Below are 13457 nucleotides of genomic sequence, written 5' to 3'. Positions count from 1 at the left end.
CTACCTGTGCTAAAAAGTGATGGGAACAGTGTTTGTAATTTCTTCTACTTTTTCAGTGACACAAAGTTCAAGCTGCTTATCTAATTGGTGAAAATGCAATGTCTGTTTATCACACTCACTTTGAATATATATGTTGTAGCAAGAGATTGTTTCTCGCTTACGGCCATACCAGCCTGGGTACGCCCGATCTCGTCTGATCTCGGAAGCTAAGCAGGGTCGGGCCTGTTTAGTACTTGGATGGGAGACCGCCTGGGAATACCAGGTGCTGTAAGCATTTTGTCCACGAGGGTGTGCTCTTGCACTATTTCATCAGCAACACTGCCTTGTAGTAAGCATTTAATGATGAATTGACTAAATGCAGCTTCCTGCCTTTTTAATAGGATCAAATTTCCTTGTGTTTTCAATTAGCATCTGCCTTGTATTTATAAGACAAACAAGAATATTGTTGCTGAATGCAGCTTGTGTGTGCTTTGTGCTCCTTTGCCCTGTTCAAATGATGAAAGGAAATAAAGTTGGTATTTTATCCAACTACCTGTGCTAAAAAGTGATGGGAACAGTGTTTGTAATTTCTTCTACTTTTTCAGTGACACAAAGTTCAAGCTGCTTATCTAATTGGTGAAAATGCAATGTCTGTTTATCACACTCACTTTGAATATATATGTTGTAGCAAGAGATTGTGTCTCGCTTACGGCCATACCAGCCTGGGTTCGCCCGATCTCGTCTGATCTCGGAAGCTAAGCAGGGTCGGGCCTGGTTAGTACTTGGATGGGAGACCGCCTGGGAATACCAGGTGCTGTAAGCATTTTGTCCACGAGGGTGTGCTCTTGCACTATTTCATCAGCAACACTGCCTTGTAGTAAGCATTTAATGATGAATTGACTAAATGTCTGTTTTATCTGACTCACTTTGACTATATATGTTGTAGCAAGAGATTGTTTCTCGCTTACGGCCATACCAGCCTGGGTACGCCCGATCTCGTCTGATCTCGGAAGCTAAGCAGGGTCGTGCCTGGTTAGTACTTGGATGGGAGACCGCCTGGGAATACCAGGTGCTGTAAGCATTTTGTCCACGAGGGTGTGCTCTTGCACTATTTCATCAGCAACACTGCCTTGTAGTAAGCATTTAATGATGAATTGACTAAATGTCTGTTTTATCAGACTCACTTTGACTATATATGTTGTAGCAAGAGATTGTTTCTCGCTTACGGCCATATCAGCCTGGGTACGCCCGATCTCGTCTGATCTCGGAAGCTAAGCAGGGTCGGGCCTGGTTAGTACTTGGATGGGAGACCGCCTGGGAATACCAGGTGCTGTAAGCATTTTGTCCACGAGGGTGTGCTCTTGCACTATTTCATCAGCAACACTGCCTTGTAGTAAGCATTTAATGATGAATTGACTAAATGTCTGTTTTATCAGACTCACTTTGACTATATATGTTGTAGCAAGAGATTGTTTCTCGCTTACGGCCATACCAGCCTGGGTAAGCCCGATCTCGTCTGATCTCGGAAGCTAAGCAGGGTCGTGCCTGGTTAGTACTTGGATGGGAGACCGCCTGGGAATACCAGGTGCTGTAAGCATTTTGTCCACGAGGGTGTGCTCTTGCACTATTTCATCAGCAACACTGCCTTGTAGTAAGCATTTAATGATGAATTGACTAAATGTCTGTTTTATCAGACTCACTTTGACTATATATGTTGTAGCAAGAGATTATTTCTCGCTTACGGCCATATCAGCCTGGGTACGCCCGATCTCGTCTGATCTCGGAAGCTAAGCAGGGTCGGGCCTGGTTAGTACTTGGATGGGAGACCGCCTGGGAATACCAGGTGCTGTAAGCATTTTGTCCACGAGGGTGTGCTCTTGCACTATTTCATCAGCAACACTGCCTTGTAGTAAGCATTTAATGATGAATTGACTAAATGTCTGTTTTATCAGACTCACTTTGACTATATATGTTGTAGCAAGAGATTGTTTCTCGCTTACGGCCATACCAGCCTGGGTAAGCCCGATCTCGTCTGATCTCGGAAGCTAAGCAGGGTCGTGCCTGGTTAGTACTTGGATGGGAGACCGCCTGGGAATACCAGGTGCTGTAAGCATTTTGTCCACGAGGGTGTGCTCTTGCACTATTTCATCAGCAACACTGCCTTGTAGTAAGCATTTAATGATGAATTGACTAAATGCAGCTTCCTGCCTTTTTAATAGGATCAAATTTCCTTGTGTTTTCAATTAGCATCTGCCTTGTATTTATAAGACAAACAAGAATATTGTTGCTGAATGCAGCTTGTGTGTGCTTTGTGCTCCTTTGCCCTGTTCAAATGATGAAAGGAAATAAAGTTGGTATTTTATCCAACTACCTGTGCTAAAAAGTGATGGGAACAGTGTTTGTAATTTCTTCTACTTTTTCAGTGACACAAAGTTCAAGCTGCTTATCTAATTGGTGAAAATGCAATGTCTGTTTATCACACTCACTTTGAATATATATGTTGTAGCAAGAGATTGTTTCTCGCTTACGGCCATACCAGCCTGGGTACGCCCGATCTCGTCTGATCTCGGAAGCTAAGCAGGGTCGGGCCTGTTTAGTACTTGGATGGGAGACCGCCTGGGAATACCAGGTGCTGTAAGCATTTTGTCCACGAGGGTGTGCTCTTGCACTATTTCATCAGCAACACTGCCTTGTAGTAGGCATTTAATGATGAATTGACTAAATGCAGCTTCCTGCCTTTTTAATAGGATCAAATTTCCTTGTGTTTTCAATTAGCATCTGCCTTGTATTTATAAGACAAACAAGAATATTGTTGCTGAATGCAGCTTGTGTGTGCTTTGTGCTCCTTTGCCCTGTTCAAATGATGAAAGGAAATAAAGTTGGTATTTTATCCAACTACCTGTGCTAAAAAGTGATGGGAACAGTGTTTGTAATTTCTTCTACTTTTTCAGTGACACAAAGTTCAAGCTGCTTATCTAATTGGTGAAAATGCAATGTCTGTTTATCACACTCACTTTGAATATATATGTTGTAGCAAGAGATTGTGTCTCGCTTACGGCCATACCAGCCTGGGTTCGCCCGATCTCGTCTGATCTCGGAAGCTAAGCAGGGTCGGGCCTGGTTAGTACTTGGATGGGAGACCGCCTGGGAATACCAGGTGCTGTAAGCATTTTGTCCACGAGGGTGTGCTCTTGCACTATTTCATCAGCAACACTGCCTTGTAGTAAGCATTTAATGATGAATTGACTAAATGTCTGTTTTATCAGACTCACTTTGACTATATATGTTGTAGCAAGAGATTGTTTCTCGCTTACGGCCATATCAGCCTGGGTACGCCCGATCTCGTCTGATCTCGGAAGCTAAGCAGGGTCGGGCCTGGTTAGTACTTGGATGGGAGACCGCCTGGGAATACCAGGTGCTGTAAGCATTTTGTCCACGAGGGTGTGCTCTTGCACTATTTCATCAGCAACACTGCCTTGTAGTAAGCATTTAATGATGAATTGACTAAATGCAGCTTCCTGCCTTTTTAATAGGATCAAATTTCCTTGTGTTTTCAATTAGCATCTGCCTTGTATTTATAAGACAAACAAGAATATTGTTGCTGAATGCAGCTTGTGTGTGCTTTGTGCTCCTTTGCCCTGTTCAAATGATGAAAGGAAATAAAGTTGGTATTTTATCCAACTACCTGTGCTAAAAAGTGATGGGAACAGTGTTTGTAATTTCTTCTACTTTTTCAGTGACACAAAGTTCAAGCTGCTTATCTAATTGGTGAAAATGCAATGTCTGTTTATCACACTCACTTTGAATATATATGTTGTAGCAAGAGATTGTTTCTCGCTTACGGCCATACCAGCCTGGGTACGCCCGATCTCGTCTGATCTCGGAAGCTAAGCAGGGTCGGGCCTGTTTAGTACTTGGATGGGAGACCGCCTGGGAATACCAGGTGCTGTAAGCATTTTGTCCACGAGGGTGTGCTCTTGCACTATTTCATCAGCAACACTGCCTTGTAGTAAGCATTTAATGATGAATTGACTAAATGCAGCTTCCTGCCTTTTTAATAGGATCAAATTTCCTTGTGTTTTCAATTAGCATCTGCCTTGTATTTATAAGACAAACAAGAATATTGTTGCTGAATGCAGCTTGTGTGTGCTTTGTGCTCCTTTGCCCTGTTCAAATGATGAAAGGAAATAAAGTTGGTATTTTATCCAACTACCTGTGCTAAAAAGTGATGGGAACAGTGTTTGTAATTTCTTCTACTTTTTCAGTGACACAAAGTTCAAGCTGCTTATCTAATTGGTGAAAATGCAATGTCTGTTTATCACACTCACTTTGAATATATATGTTGTAGCAAGAGATTGTGTCTCGCTTACGGCCATACCAGCCTGGGTTCGCCCGATCTCGTCTGATCTCGGAAGCTAAGCAGGGTCGGGCCTGGTTAGTACTTGGATGGGAGACCGCCTGGGAATACCAGGTGCTGTAAGCATTTTGTCCACGAGGGTGTGCTCTTGCACTATTTCATCAGCAACACTGCCTTGTAGTAAGCATTTAATGATGAATTGACTAAATGTCTGTTTTATCAGACTCACTTTGACTATATATGTTGTAGCAAGAGATTGTTTCTCGCTTACGGCCATATCAGCCTGGGTACGCCCGATCTCGTCTGATCTCGGAAGCTAAGCAGGGTCGGGCCTGGTTAGTACTTGGATGGGAGACCGCCTGGGAATACCAGGTGCTGTAAGCATTTTGTCCACGAGGGTGTGCTCTTGCACTATTTCATCAGCAACACTGCCTTGTAGTAAGCATTTAATGATGAATTGACTAAATGCAGCTTCCTGCCTTTTTAATAGGATCAAATTTCCTTGTGTTTTCAATTAGCATCTGCCTTGTATTTATAAGACAAACAAGAATATTGTTGCTGAATGCAGCTTGTGTGTGCTTTGTGCTCCTTTGCCCTGTTCAAATGATGAAAGGAAATAAAGTTGGTATTTTATCCAACTACCTGTGCTAAAAAGTGATGGGAACAGTGTTTGTAATTTCTTCTACTTTTTCAGTGACACAAAGTTCAAGCTGCTTATCTAATTGGTGAAAATGCAATGTCTGTTTATCACACTCACTTTGAATATATATGTTGTAGCAAGAGATTGTTTCTCGCTTACGGCCATACCAGCCTGGGTACGCCCGATCTCGTCTGATCTCGGAAGCTAAGCAGGGTCGGGCCTGTTTAGTACTTGGATGGGAGACCGCCTGGGAATACCAGGTGCTGTAAGCATTTTGTCCACGAGGGTGTGCTCTTGCACTATTTCATCAGCAACACTGCCTTGTAGTAAGCATTTAATGATGAATTGACTAAATGCAGCTTCCTGCCTTTTTAATAGGATCAAATTTCCTTGTGTTTTCAATTAGCATCTGCCTTGTATTTATAAGACAAACAAGAATATTGTTGCTGAATGCAGCTTGTGTGTGCTTTGTGCTCCTTTGCCCTGTTCAAATGATGAAAGGAAATAAAGTTGGTATTTTATCCAACTACCTGTGCTAAAAAGTGATGGGAACAGTGTTTGTAATTTCTTCTACTTTTTCAGTGACACAAAGTTCAAGCTGCTTATCTAATTGGTGAAAATGCAATGTCTGTTTATCACACTCACTTTGAATATATATGTTGTAGCAAGAGATTGTGTCTCGCTTACGGCCATACCAGCCTGGGTTCGCCCGATCTCGTCTGATCTCGGAAGCTAAGCAGGGTCGGGCCTGGTTAGTACTTGGATGGGAGACCGCCTGGGAATACCAGGTGCTGTAAGCATTTTGTCCACGAGGGTGTGCTCTTGCACTATTTCATCAGCAACACTGCCTTGTAGTAAGCATTTAATGATGAATTGACTAAATGTCTGTTTTATCAGACTCACTTTGACTATATATGTTGTAGCAAGAGATTGTTTCTCGCTTACGGCCATATCTGCCTGGGTACGCCCGATCTCGTCTGATCTCGGAAGCTAAGCAGGGTCGGGCCTGGTTAGTACTTGGATGGGAGACCGCCTGGGAATACCAGGTGCTGTAAGCATTTTGTCCACGAGGGTGTGCTCTTGCACTATTTCATCAGCAACACTGCCTTGTAGTAAGCATTTAATGATGAATTGACTAAATGTCTGTTTTATCAGACTCACTTTGACTATATATGTTGTAGCAAGAGATTGTTTCTCGCTTACGGCCATACCAGCCTGGGTACGCCCGATCTCGTCTGATCTCGGAAGCTAAGCAGGGTCGTGCCTGGTTAGTACTTGGATGGGAGACCGCCTGGGAATACCAGGTGCTGTAAGCATTTTGTCCACGAGGGTGTGCTCTTGCACTATTTCATCAGCAACACTGCCTTGTAGTAAGCATTTAATGATGAATTGACTAAATGCAGCTTCCTGCCTTTTTAATAGGATTAAATTTCCTTGTGTTTTCAATTAGCATCTGCCTTGTATTTATAAGACAAACAAGAATATTGTTGCTGAATGCAGCTTGTGTGTGCTTTGTGCTCCTTTGCCCTGTTCAAATGATGAAAGGAAATAAAGTTGGTATTTTATCCAACTACCTGTGCTAAAAAGTGATGGGAACAGTGTTTGTAATTTCTTCTACTTTTTCAGTGACACAAAGTTCAAGCTGCTTATCTAATTGGTGAAAATGCAATGTCTGTTTATCACACTCACTTTGAATATATATGTTGTAGCAAGAGATTGTTTCTCGCTTACGGCCATACCAGCCTGGGTATGCCCGATCTTGTCTGATCTCGGAAGCTAAGCAGGGTCGTGCCTGGTTAGTACTTGGATGGGAGACCGCCTGGGAATACCAGGTGCTGTAAGCATTTTGTCCACGAGGGTGTGCTCTTGCACTATTTCATCAGCAACACTGCCTTGTAGTAAGCATTTAATGATGAATTGACTAAATGCAGCTTCCTGCCTTTTTAATAGGATCAAATTTCCTTGTGTTTTCAATTAGCATCTGCCTTGTATTTATAAGACAAACAAGAATATTGTTGCTGAATGCAGCTTGTGTGTGCTTTGTGCTCCTTTGCCCTGTTCAAATGATGAAAGGAAATAAAGTTGGTATTTTATCCAACTACCTGTGCTAAAAAGTGATGGGAACAGTGTTTGTAATTTCTTCTACTTTTTCAGTGACACAAAGTTCAAGCTGCTTATCTAATTGGTGAAAATGCAATGTCTGTTTATCACACTCACTTTGAATATATATGTTGTAGCAAGAGATTGTTTCTCGCTTACGGCCATACCAGCCTGGGTATGCCCGATCTCGTCTGATCTCGGAAGCTAAGCAGGGTCGGGCCTGGTTAGTACTTGGATGGGAGACCGCCTGGGAATACCAGGTGCTGTAAGCATTTTGTCCACGAGGGTGTGCTCTTGCACTATTTCATCAGCAACACTGCCTTGTAGTAAGCATTTAATGATGAATTGACTAAATGTCTGTTTTATCAGACTCACTTTGACTATATATGTTGTAGCAAGAGATTGTTTCTCGCTTACGGCCATACCAGCCTGGGTACGCCCGATCTCGTCTGATCTCGGAAGCTAAGCAGGGTCGTGCCTGGTTAGTACTTGGATGGGAGACCGCCTGGGAATACCAGGTGCTGTAAGCATTTTGTCCACGAGGGTGTGCTCTTGCACTATTTCATCAGCAACACTGCCTTGTAGTAAGCATTTAATGATGAATTGACTAAATGCAGCTTCCTGCCTTTTTAATAGGATCAAATTTCCTTGTGTTTTCAATTAGCATCTGCCTTGTATTTATAAGACAAACAAGAATATTGTTGCTGAATGCAGCTTGTGTGTGCTTTGTGCTCCTTTGCCCTGTTCAAATGATGAAAGGAAATAAAGTTGGTATTTTATCCAACTACCTGTGCTAAAAAGTGATGGGAACAGTGTTTGTAATTTCTTCTACTTTTTCAGTGACACAAAGTTCAAGCTGCTTATCTAATTGGTGAAAATGCAATGTCTGTTTATCACACTCACTTTGAATATATATGTTGTAGCAAGAGATTGTTTCTCGCTTACGGCCATACCAGCCTGGGTACGCCCGATCTCGTCTGATCTCGGAAGCTAAGCAGGGTCGGGCCTGGTTAGTACTTGGATGGGAGACCGCCTGGGAATACCAGGTGCTGTAAGCATTTTGTCCACGAGGGTGTGCTCTTGCACTATTTCATCAGCAACACTGCCTTGTAGTAAGCATTTAATGATGAATTGACTAAATGTCTGTTTTATCAGACTCACTTTGACTATATATGTTGTAGCAAGAGATTGTTTCTCGCTTACGGCCATACCAGCCTGGGTACGCCCGATCTCGTCTGATCTCGGAAGCTAAGCAGGGTCGTGCCTGGTTAGTACTTGGATGGGAGACCGCCTGGGAATACCAGGTGCTGTAAGCATTTTGTCCACGAGGGTGTGCTCTTGCACTATTTCATCAGCAACACTGCCTTGTAGTAAGCATTTAATGATGAATTGACTAAATGCAGCTTCCTGCCTTTTTAATAGGATCAAATTTCCTTGTGTTTTCAATTAGCATCTGCCTTGTATTTATAAGACAAACAAGAATATTGTTGCTGAATGCAGCTTGTGTGTGCTTTGTGCTCCTTTGCCCTGTTCAAATGATGAAAGGAAATAAAGTTGGTATTTTATCCAACCACCTGTGCTAAAAAGTGATGGGAACAGTGTTTGTAATTTCTTCTACTTTTTCAGTGACACAAAGTTCAAGCTGCTTATCTAATTGGTGAAAATGCAATGTCTGTTTATCACACTCACTTTGAATATATATGTTGTAGCAAGAGATTGTTTCTCGCTTACGGCCATACCAGCCTGGGTACGCCCGATCTCGTCTGATCTCGGAAGCTAAGCAGGGTCGGGCCTGGTTAGTACTTGGATGGGAGACCGCCTGGGAATACCAGGTGCTGTAAGCATTTTGTCGACGAGGGTGTGCTCTTGCACTATTTCATCAGCAACACTGCCTTGTAGTAAGCATTTAATGATGAATTGACTAAATGTCTGTTTTATCAGACTCACTTTGACTATATATGTTGTAGCAAGAGATTGTTCCTCGCTTACGGCCATACCAGCCTGGGTACGCCCGATCTCGTCTGATCTCGGAAGCTAAGCAGGGTCGTGCCTGGTTAGTACTTGGATGGGAGACCGCCTGGGAATACCAGGTGCTGTAAGCATTTTGTCCACGAGGGTGTGCTCTTGCACTATTTCATCAGCAACACTGCCTTGTAGTAAGCATTTAATGATGAATTGACTAAATGTCTGTTTTATCAGACTCACTTTGACTATATATGTTGTAGCAAGAGATTGTTTCTCGCTTACGGCCATACCAGCCTGGGTACGCCCGATCTCGTCTGATCTCGGAAGCTAAGCAGGGTCGTGCCTGGTTAGTACTTGGATGGGAGACCGCCTGGGAATACCAGGTGCTGTAAGCATTTTGTCCACGAGGGTGTGCTCTTGCACTATTTCATCAGCAACACTGCCTTGTAGTAAGCATTTAATGATGAACTGACTAAATGTCTGTTTTATCTGACTCACTTTGACTATATATGTTGTAGCAAGAGATTGTTTCTCGCTTACGGCCATACCAGCCTGGGTACGCCCGATCTCGTCTGATCTCGGAAGCTAAGCAGGGTCGTGCCTGGTTAGTACTTGGATGGGAGACCGCCTGGGAATACCAGGTGCTGTAAGCATTTTGTCCACGAGGGTGTGCTCTTGCACTATTTCATCAGCAACACTGCCTTGTAGTAAGCATTTAATGATGAATTGACTAAATATCTGTTTTATCAGACTCACTTTGACTATATATGTTGTAGCAAGAGATTGTTTCTCGCTTACGGCCATATCAGCCTGGGTACGCCCGATCTCGTCTGATCTCGGAAGCTAAGCAGGGTCGTGCCTGGTTAGTACTTGGATGGGAGACCGCCTGGGAATACCAGGTGCTGTAAGCATTTTGTCCACGAGGGTGTGCTCTTGCACTATTTCATCAGCAACACTGCCTTGTAGTAAGCATTTAATGATGAATTGACTAAATGTCTGTTTTATCAGACTCACTTTGACTATATATGTTGTAGCAAGAGATTGTTTCTCGCTTACGGCCATACCAGCCTGGGTAAGCCCGATCTCGTCTGATCTCGGAAGCTAAGCAGGGTCGTGCCTGGTTAGTACTTGGATGGGAGACCGCCTGGGAATACCAGGTGCTGTAAGCATTTTGTCCACGAGGGTGTGCTCTTGCACTATTTCATCAGCAACACTGCCTTGTAGTAAGCATTTAATGATGAATTGACTAAATGCAGCTTCCTGCCTTTTTAATAGGATCAAATTTCCTTGTGTTTTCAATTAGCATCTGCCTTGTATTTATAAGACAAACAAGAATATTGTTGCTGAATGCAGCTTGTGTGTGCTTTGTGCTCCTTTGCCCTGTTCAAATGATGAAAGGAAATAAAGTTGGTATTTTATCCAACTACCTGTGCTAAAAAGTGATGGGAACAGTGTTTGTAATTTCTTCTACTTTTTCAGTGACACAAAGTTCAAGCTGCTTATCTAATTGGTGAAAATGCAATGTCTGTTTATCACACTCACTTTGAATATATATGTTGTAGCAAGAGATTGTTTCTCGCTTACGGCCATACCAGCCTGGGTACGCCCGATCTCGTCTGATCTCGGAAGCTAAGCAGGGTCGGGCCTGTTTAGTACTTGGATGGGAGACCGCCTGGGAATACCAGGTGCTGTAAGCATTTTGTCCACGAGGGTGTGCTCTTGCACTATTTCATCAGCAACACTGCCTTGTAGTAAGCATTTAATGATGAATTGACTAAATGCAGCTTCCTGCCTTTTTAATAGGATCAAATTTCCTTGTGTTTTCAATTAGCATCTGCCTTGTATTTATAAGACAAACAAGAATATTGTTGCTGAATGCAGCTTGTGTGTGCTTTGTGCTCCTTTGCCCTGTTCAAATGATGAAAGGAAATAAAGTTGGTATTTTATCCAACTACCTGTGCTAAAAAGTGATGGGAACAGTGTTTGTAATTTCTTCTACTTTTTCAGTGACACAAAGTTCAAGCTGCTTATCTAATTGGTGAAAATGCAATGTCTGTTTATCACACTCACTTTGAATATATATGTTGTAGCAAGAGATTGTGTCTCGCTTACGGCCATACCAGCCTGGGTTCGCCCGATCTCGTCTGATCTCGGAAGCTAAGCAGGGTCGGGCCTGGTTAGTACTTGGATGGGAGACCGCCTGGGAATACCAGGTGCTGTAAGCATTTTGTCCACGAGGGTGTGCTCTTGCACTATTTCATCAGCAACACTGCCTTGTAGTAAGCATTTAATGATGAATTGACTAAATGTCTGTTTTATCAGACTCACTTTGACTATATATGTTGTAGCAAGAGATTGTTTCTCGCTTACGGCCATATCAGCCTGGGTACGCCCGATCTCGTCTGATCTCGGAAGCTAAGCAGGGTCGGGCCTGGTTAGTACTTGGATGGGAGACCGCCTGGGAATACCAGGTGCTGTAAGCATTTTGTCCACGAGGGTGTGCTCTTGCACTATTTCATCAGCAACACTGCCTTGTAGTAAGCATTTAATGATGAATTGACTAAATGCAGCTTCCTGCCTTTTTAATAGGATCAAATTTCCTTGTGTTTTCAATTAGCATCTGCCTTGTATTTATAAGACAAACAAGAATATTGTTGCTGAATGCAGCTTGTGTGTGCTTTGTGCTCCTTTGCCCTGTTCAAATGATGAAAGGAAATAAAGTTGGTATTTTATCCAACTACCTGTGCTAAAAAGTGATGGGAACAGTGTTTGTAATTTCTTCTACTTTTTCAGTGACACAAAGTTCAAGCTGCTTATCTAATTGGTGAAAATGCAATGTCTGTTTATCACACTCACTTTGAATATATATGTTGTAGCAAGAGATTGTTTCTCGCTTACGGCCATACCAGCCTGGGTATGCCCGATCTCGTCTGATCTCGGAAGCTAAGCAGGGTCGGGCCTGGTTAGTACTTGGATGGGAGACCGCCTGGGAATACCAGGTGCTGTAAGCATTTTGTCCACGAGGGTGTGCTCTTGCACTATTTCATCAGCAACACTGCCTTGTAGTAAGCATTTAATGATGAATTGACTAAATGTCTGTTTTATCAGACTCACTTTGACTATATATGTTGTAGCAAGAGATTGTTTCTCGCTTACGGCCATACCAGCCTGGGTACGCCCGATCTCGTCTGATCTCGGAAGCTAAGCAGGGTCGTGCCTGGTTAGTACTTGGATGGGAGACCGCCTGGGAATACGAGGTGCTGTAAGCATTTTGTCCACGAGGGTGTGCTCTTGCACTATTTCATCAGCAACACTGCCTTGTAGTAAGCATTTAATGATGAATTGACTAAATGTCTGTTTTATCTGACTCACTTTGACTATATATGTTGTAGCAAGAGATTGTTTCTCGCTTACGGCCATACCAGCCTGGGTACGCCCGATCTCGTCTGATCTCGGAAGCTAAGCAGGGTCGTGCCTGGTTAATACTTGGATGGGAGACCGCCTGGGAATACCAGGTGCTGTAAGCATTTTGTCCACGAGGGTGTGCTCTTGCACTATTTCATCAGCAACACTGCCTTGTAGTAAGCATTTAATGATGAATTGACTAAATGTCTGTTTTATCAGACTCACTTTGACTATATATGTTGTAGCAAGAGATTGTTTCTCGCTTACGGCCATACCAGCCTGGGTACGCCCGATCTCGTCTGATCTCGGAAGCTAAGCAGGGTCGGGCCTGGTTAGTACTTGGATGGGAGACCGCCTGGGAATACCAGGTGCTGTAAGCATTTTGTCCACGAGGGTGTGCTCTTGCACTATTTCATCAGCAACACTGCCTTGTAGTAAGCATTTAATGATGAATTGACTAAATGCAGCTTCCTGCCTTTTTAATAGGATCAAATTTCCTTGTGTTTTCAATTAGCATCTGCCTTGTATTTATAAGACAAACAAGAATATTGTTGCTGAATGCAGCTTGTGTGTGCTTTGTGCTCCTTTGCCCTGTTCAAATGATGAAAGGAAATAAAGTTGGTATTTTATCCAACTACCTGTGCTAAAAAGTGATGGGAACAGTGTTTGTAATTTCTTCTACTTTTTCAGTGACACAAAGTTCAAGCTGCTTATCTAATTGGTGAAAATGCAATGTCTGTTTATCACACTCACTTTGAATATATATGTTGTAGCAAGAGATTGTGTCTCGCTTACGGCCATACCAGCCTGGGTTCGCCCGATCTCGTCTGATCTCGGAAGCTAAGCAGGGTCGGGCCTGGTTAGTACTTGGATGGGAGACCGCCTGGGAATACCAGGTGCTGTAAGCATTTTGTCCACGAGGGTGTGCTCTTGCACTATTTCATCAGCAACACTGCCTTGTAGTAAGCATTTAATGATGAATTGACTAAATGTCTGTTTTATCAGACTCAC

General features: G+C 43.1%; 36 non-coding genes across 36 annotated transcripts; all 36 read left to right on the top strand.

The window, feature by feature from the left end:
* The first annotated feature begins 155 nt into the window (after positions 1-155).
* Positions 156-274, top strand: LOC145882758 (5S ribosomal RNA). Its single transcript, XR_014394326.1, has one exon. It is a non-coding gene; the product is annotated as a 5S ribosomal RNA (ribosomal RNA).
* Positions 275-683: 409 nt separating this feature from the next.
* LOC145882131 (5S ribosomal RNA) lies at positions 684-802 on the top strand. The gene has a single exon (XR_014393698.1). It is a non-coding gene; the product is annotated as a 5S ribosomal RNA (ribosomal RNA).
* A 139-nt stretch (positions 803-941) lies between these two features.
* Positions 942-1060, top strand: LOC145886275 (5S ribosomal RNA). The gene has a single exon (XR_014397859.1). It is a non-coding gene; the product is annotated as a 5S ribosomal RNA (ribosomal RNA).
* A 139-nt stretch (positions 1061-1199) lies between these two features.
* On the top strand, positions 1200-1318 carry LOC145883238 (5S ribosomal RNA). Its single transcript, XR_014394812.1, has one exon. It is a non-coding gene; the product is annotated as a 5S ribosomal RNA (ribosomal RNA).
* A 139-nt stretch (positions 1319-1457) lies between these two features.
* Positions 1458-1576, top strand: LOC145851801 (5S ribosomal RNA). Its single transcript, XR_014373653.1, has one exon. It is a non-coding gene; the product is annotated as a 5S ribosomal RNA (ribosomal RNA).
* A 139-nt stretch (positions 1577-1715) lies between these two features.
* Positions 1716-1834, top strand: LOC145883236 (5S ribosomal RNA). Its single transcript, XR_014394810.1, has one exon. It is a non-coding gene; the product is annotated as a 5S ribosomal RNA (ribosomal RNA).
* Positions 1835-1973: 139 nt separating this feature from the next.
* LOC145851800 (5S ribosomal RNA) lies at positions 1974-2092 on the top strand. Its single transcript, XR_014373652.1, has one exon. It is a non-coding gene; the product is annotated as a 5S ribosomal RNA (ribosomal RNA).
* Positions 2093-2501: 409 nt separating this feature from the next.
* LOC145882757 (5S ribosomal RNA) lies at positions 2502-2620 on the top strand. The gene has a single exon (XR_014394325.1). It is a non-coding gene; the product is annotated as a 5S ribosomal RNA (ribosomal RNA).
* A 409-nt stretch (positions 2621-3029) lies between these two features.
* LOC145882130 (5S ribosomal RNA) lies at positions 3030-3148 on the top strand. The gene has a single exon (XR_014393697.1). It is a non-coding gene; the product is annotated as a 5S ribosomal RNA (ribosomal RNA).
* A 139-nt stretch (positions 3149-3287) lies between these two features.
* Positions 3288-3406, top strand: LOC145883235 (5S ribosomal RNA). Its single transcript, XR_014394809.1, has one exon. It is a non-coding gene; the product is annotated as a 5S ribosomal RNA (ribosomal RNA).
* Positions 3407-3815: 409 nt separating this feature from the next.
* Positions 3816-3934, top strand: LOC145882756 (5S ribosomal RNA). Its single transcript, XR_014394324.1, has one exon. It is a non-coding gene; the product is annotated as a 5S ribosomal RNA (ribosomal RNA).
* A 409-nt stretch (positions 3935-4343) lies between these two features.
* LOC145882129 (5S ribosomal RNA) lies at positions 4344-4462 on the top strand. Its single transcript, XR_014393696.1, has one exon. It is a non-coding gene; the product is annotated as a 5S ribosomal RNA (ribosomal RNA).
* A 139-nt stretch (positions 4463-4601) lies between these two features.
* Positions 4602-4720, top strand: LOC145883234 (5S ribosomal RNA). The gene has a single exon (XR_014394808.1). It is a non-coding gene; the product is annotated as a 5S ribosomal RNA (ribosomal RNA).
* Positions 4721-5129: 409 nt separating this feature from the next.
* Positions 5130-5248, top strand: LOC145882755 (5S ribosomal RNA). The gene has a single exon (XR_014394323.1). It is a non-coding gene; the product is annotated as a 5S ribosomal RNA (ribosomal RNA).
* A 409-nt stretch (positions 5249-5657) lies between these two features.
* LOC145882128 (5S ribosomal RNA) lies at positions 5658-5776 on the top strand. Its single transcript, XR_014393695.1, has one exon. It is a non-coding gene; the product is annotated as a 5S ribosomal RNA (ribosomal RNA).
* Positions 5777-5915: 139 nt separating this feature from the next.
* LOC145884797 (5S ribosomal RNA) lies at positions 5916-6034 on the top strand. Its single transcript, XR_014396377.1, has one exon. It is a non-coding gene; the product is annotated as a 5S ribosomal RNA (ribosomal RNA).
* A 139-nt stretch (positions 6035-6173) lies between these two features.
* On the top strand, positions 6174-6292 carry LOC145886274 (5S ribosomal RNA). Its single transcript, XR_014397858.1, has one exon. It is a non-coding gene; the product is annotated as a 5S ribosomal RNA (ribosomal RNA).
* A 409-nt stretch (positions 6293-6701) lies between these two features.
* Positions 6702-6820, top strand: LOC145852527 (5S ribosomal RNA). Its single transcript, XR_014374383.1, has one exon. It is a non-coding gene; the product is annotated as a 5S ribosomal RNA (ribosomal RNA).
* A 409-nt stretch (positions 6821-7229) lies between these two features.
* LOC145882630 (5S ribosomal RNA) lies at positions 7230-7348 on the top strand. Its single transcript, XR_014394198.1, has one exon. It is a non-coding gene; the product is annotated as a 5S ribosomal RNA (ribosomal RNA).
* Positions 7349-7487: 139 nt separating this feature from the next.
* LOC145886273 (5S ribosomal RNA) lies at positions 7488-7606 on the top strand. Its single transcript, XR_014397857.1, has one exon. It is a non-coding gene; the product is annotated as a 5S ribosomal RNA (ribosomal RNA).
* A 409-nt stretch (positions 7607-8015) lies between these two features.
* On the top strand, positions 8016-8134 carry LOC145856622 (5S ribosomal RNA). Its single transcript, XR_014377513.1, has one exon. It is a non-coding gene; the product is annotated as a 5S ribosomal RNA (ribosomal RNA).
* A 139-nt stretch (positions 8135-8273) lies between these two features.
* Positions 8274-8392, top strand: LOC145886271 (5S ribosomal RNA). The gene has a single exon (XR_014397855.1). It is a non-coding gene; the product is annotated as a 5S ribosomal RNA (ribosomal RNA).
* Positions 8393-8801: 409 nt separating this feature from the next.
* LOC145856620 (5S ribosomal RNA) lies at positions 8802-8920 on the top strand. Its single transcript, XR_014377511.1, has one exon. It is a non-coding gene; the product is annotated as a 5S ribosomal RNA (ribosomal RNA).
* Positions 8921-9059: 139 nt separating this feature from the next.
* On the top strand, positions 9060-9178 carry LOC145886270 (5S ribosomal RNA). Its single transcript, XR_014397854.1, has one exon. It is a non-coding gene; the product is annotated as a 5S ribosomal RNA (ribosomal RNA).
* Positions 9179-9317: 139 nt separating this feature from the next.
* On the top strand, positions 9318-9436 carry LOC145886269 (5S ribosomal RNA). Its single transcript, XR_014397853.1, has one exon. It is a non-coding gene; the product is annotated as a 5S ribosomal RNA (ribosomal RNA).
* Positions 9437-9575: 139 nt separating this feature from the next.
* Positions 9576-9694, top strand: LOC145886268 (5S ribosomal RNA). The gene has a single exon (XR_014397852.1). It is a non-coding gene; the product is annotated as a 5S ribosomal RNA (ribosomal RNA).
* A 139-nt stretch (positions 9695-9833) lies between these two features.
* On the top strand, positions 9834-9952 carry LOC145885506 (5S ribosomal RNA). Its single transcript, XR_014397089.1, has one exon. It is a non-coding gene; the product is annotated as a 5S ribosomal RNA (ribosomal RNA).
* A 139-nt stretch (positions 9953-10091) lies between these two features.
* Positions 10092-10210, top strand: LOC145851799 (5S ribosomal RNA). The gene has a single exon (XR_014373651.1). It is a non-coding gene; the product is annotated as a 5S ribosomal RNA (ribosomal RNA).
* Positions 10211-10619: 409 nt separating this feature from the next.
* On the top strand, positions 10620-10738 carry LOC145882754 (5S ribosomal RNA). The gene has a single exon (XR_014394322.1). It is a non-coding gene; the product is annotated as a 5S ribosomal RNA (ribosomal RNA).
* A 409-nt stretch (positions 10739-11147) lies between these two features.
* Positions 11148-11266, top strand: LOC145882127 (5S ribosomal RNA). Its single transcript, XR_014393694.1, has one exon. It is a non-coding gene; the product is annotated as a 5S ribosomal RNA (ribosomal RNA).
* A 139-nt stretch (positions 11267-11405) lies between these two features.
* On the top strand, positions 11406-11524 carry LOC145883233 (5S ribosomal RNA). The gene has a single exon (XR_014394807.1). It is a non-coding gene; the product is annotated as a 5S ribosomal RNA (ribosomal RNA).
* A 409-nt stretch (positions 11525-11933) lies between these two features.
* Positions 11934-12052, top strand: LOC145882629 (5S ribosomal RNA). Its single transcript, XR_014394197.1, has one exon. It is a non-coding gene; the product is annotated as a 5S ribosomal RNA (ribosomal RNA).
* Positions 12053-12191: 139 nt separating this feature from the next.
* On the top strand, positions 12192-12310 carry LOC145852027 (5S ribosomal RNA). The gene has a single exon (XR_014373881.1). It is a non-coding gene; the product is annotated as a 5S ribosomal RNA (ribosomal RNA).
* Positions 12311-12449: 139 nt separating this feature from the next.
* LOC145851637 (5S ribosomal RNA) lies at positions 12450-12568 on the top strand. The gene has a single exon (XR_014373489.1). It is a non-coding gene; the product is annotated as a 5S ribosomal RNA (ribosomal RNA).
* Positions 12569-12707: 139 nt separating this feature from the next.
* On the top strand, positions 12708-12826 carry LOC145856619 (5S ribosomal RNA). The gene has a single exon (XR_014377510.1). It is a non-coding gene; the product is annotated as a 5S ribosomal RNA (ribosomal RNA).
* Positions 12827-13235: 409 nt separating this feature from the next.
* On the top strand, positions 13236-13354 carry LOC145882126 (5S ribosomal RNA). Its single transcript, XR_014393693.1, has one exon. It is a non-coding gene; the product is annotated as a 5S ribosomal RNA (ribosomal RNA).
* Positions 13355-13457: the final 103 nt, after the last annotated feature.

This window comes from Salmo salar, chromosome 08 (assembly GCF_965601325.2).
Source record: "Salmo salar chromosome 08, fSalSal1, whole genome shotgun sequence".
NCBI classification, from domain to species: Eukaryota; Metazoa; Chordata; class Actinopteri; order Salmoniformes; family Salmonidae; genus Salmo; species Salmo salar.
This window is presented reverse-complemented; position numbering and strand designations above follow the sequence as displayed.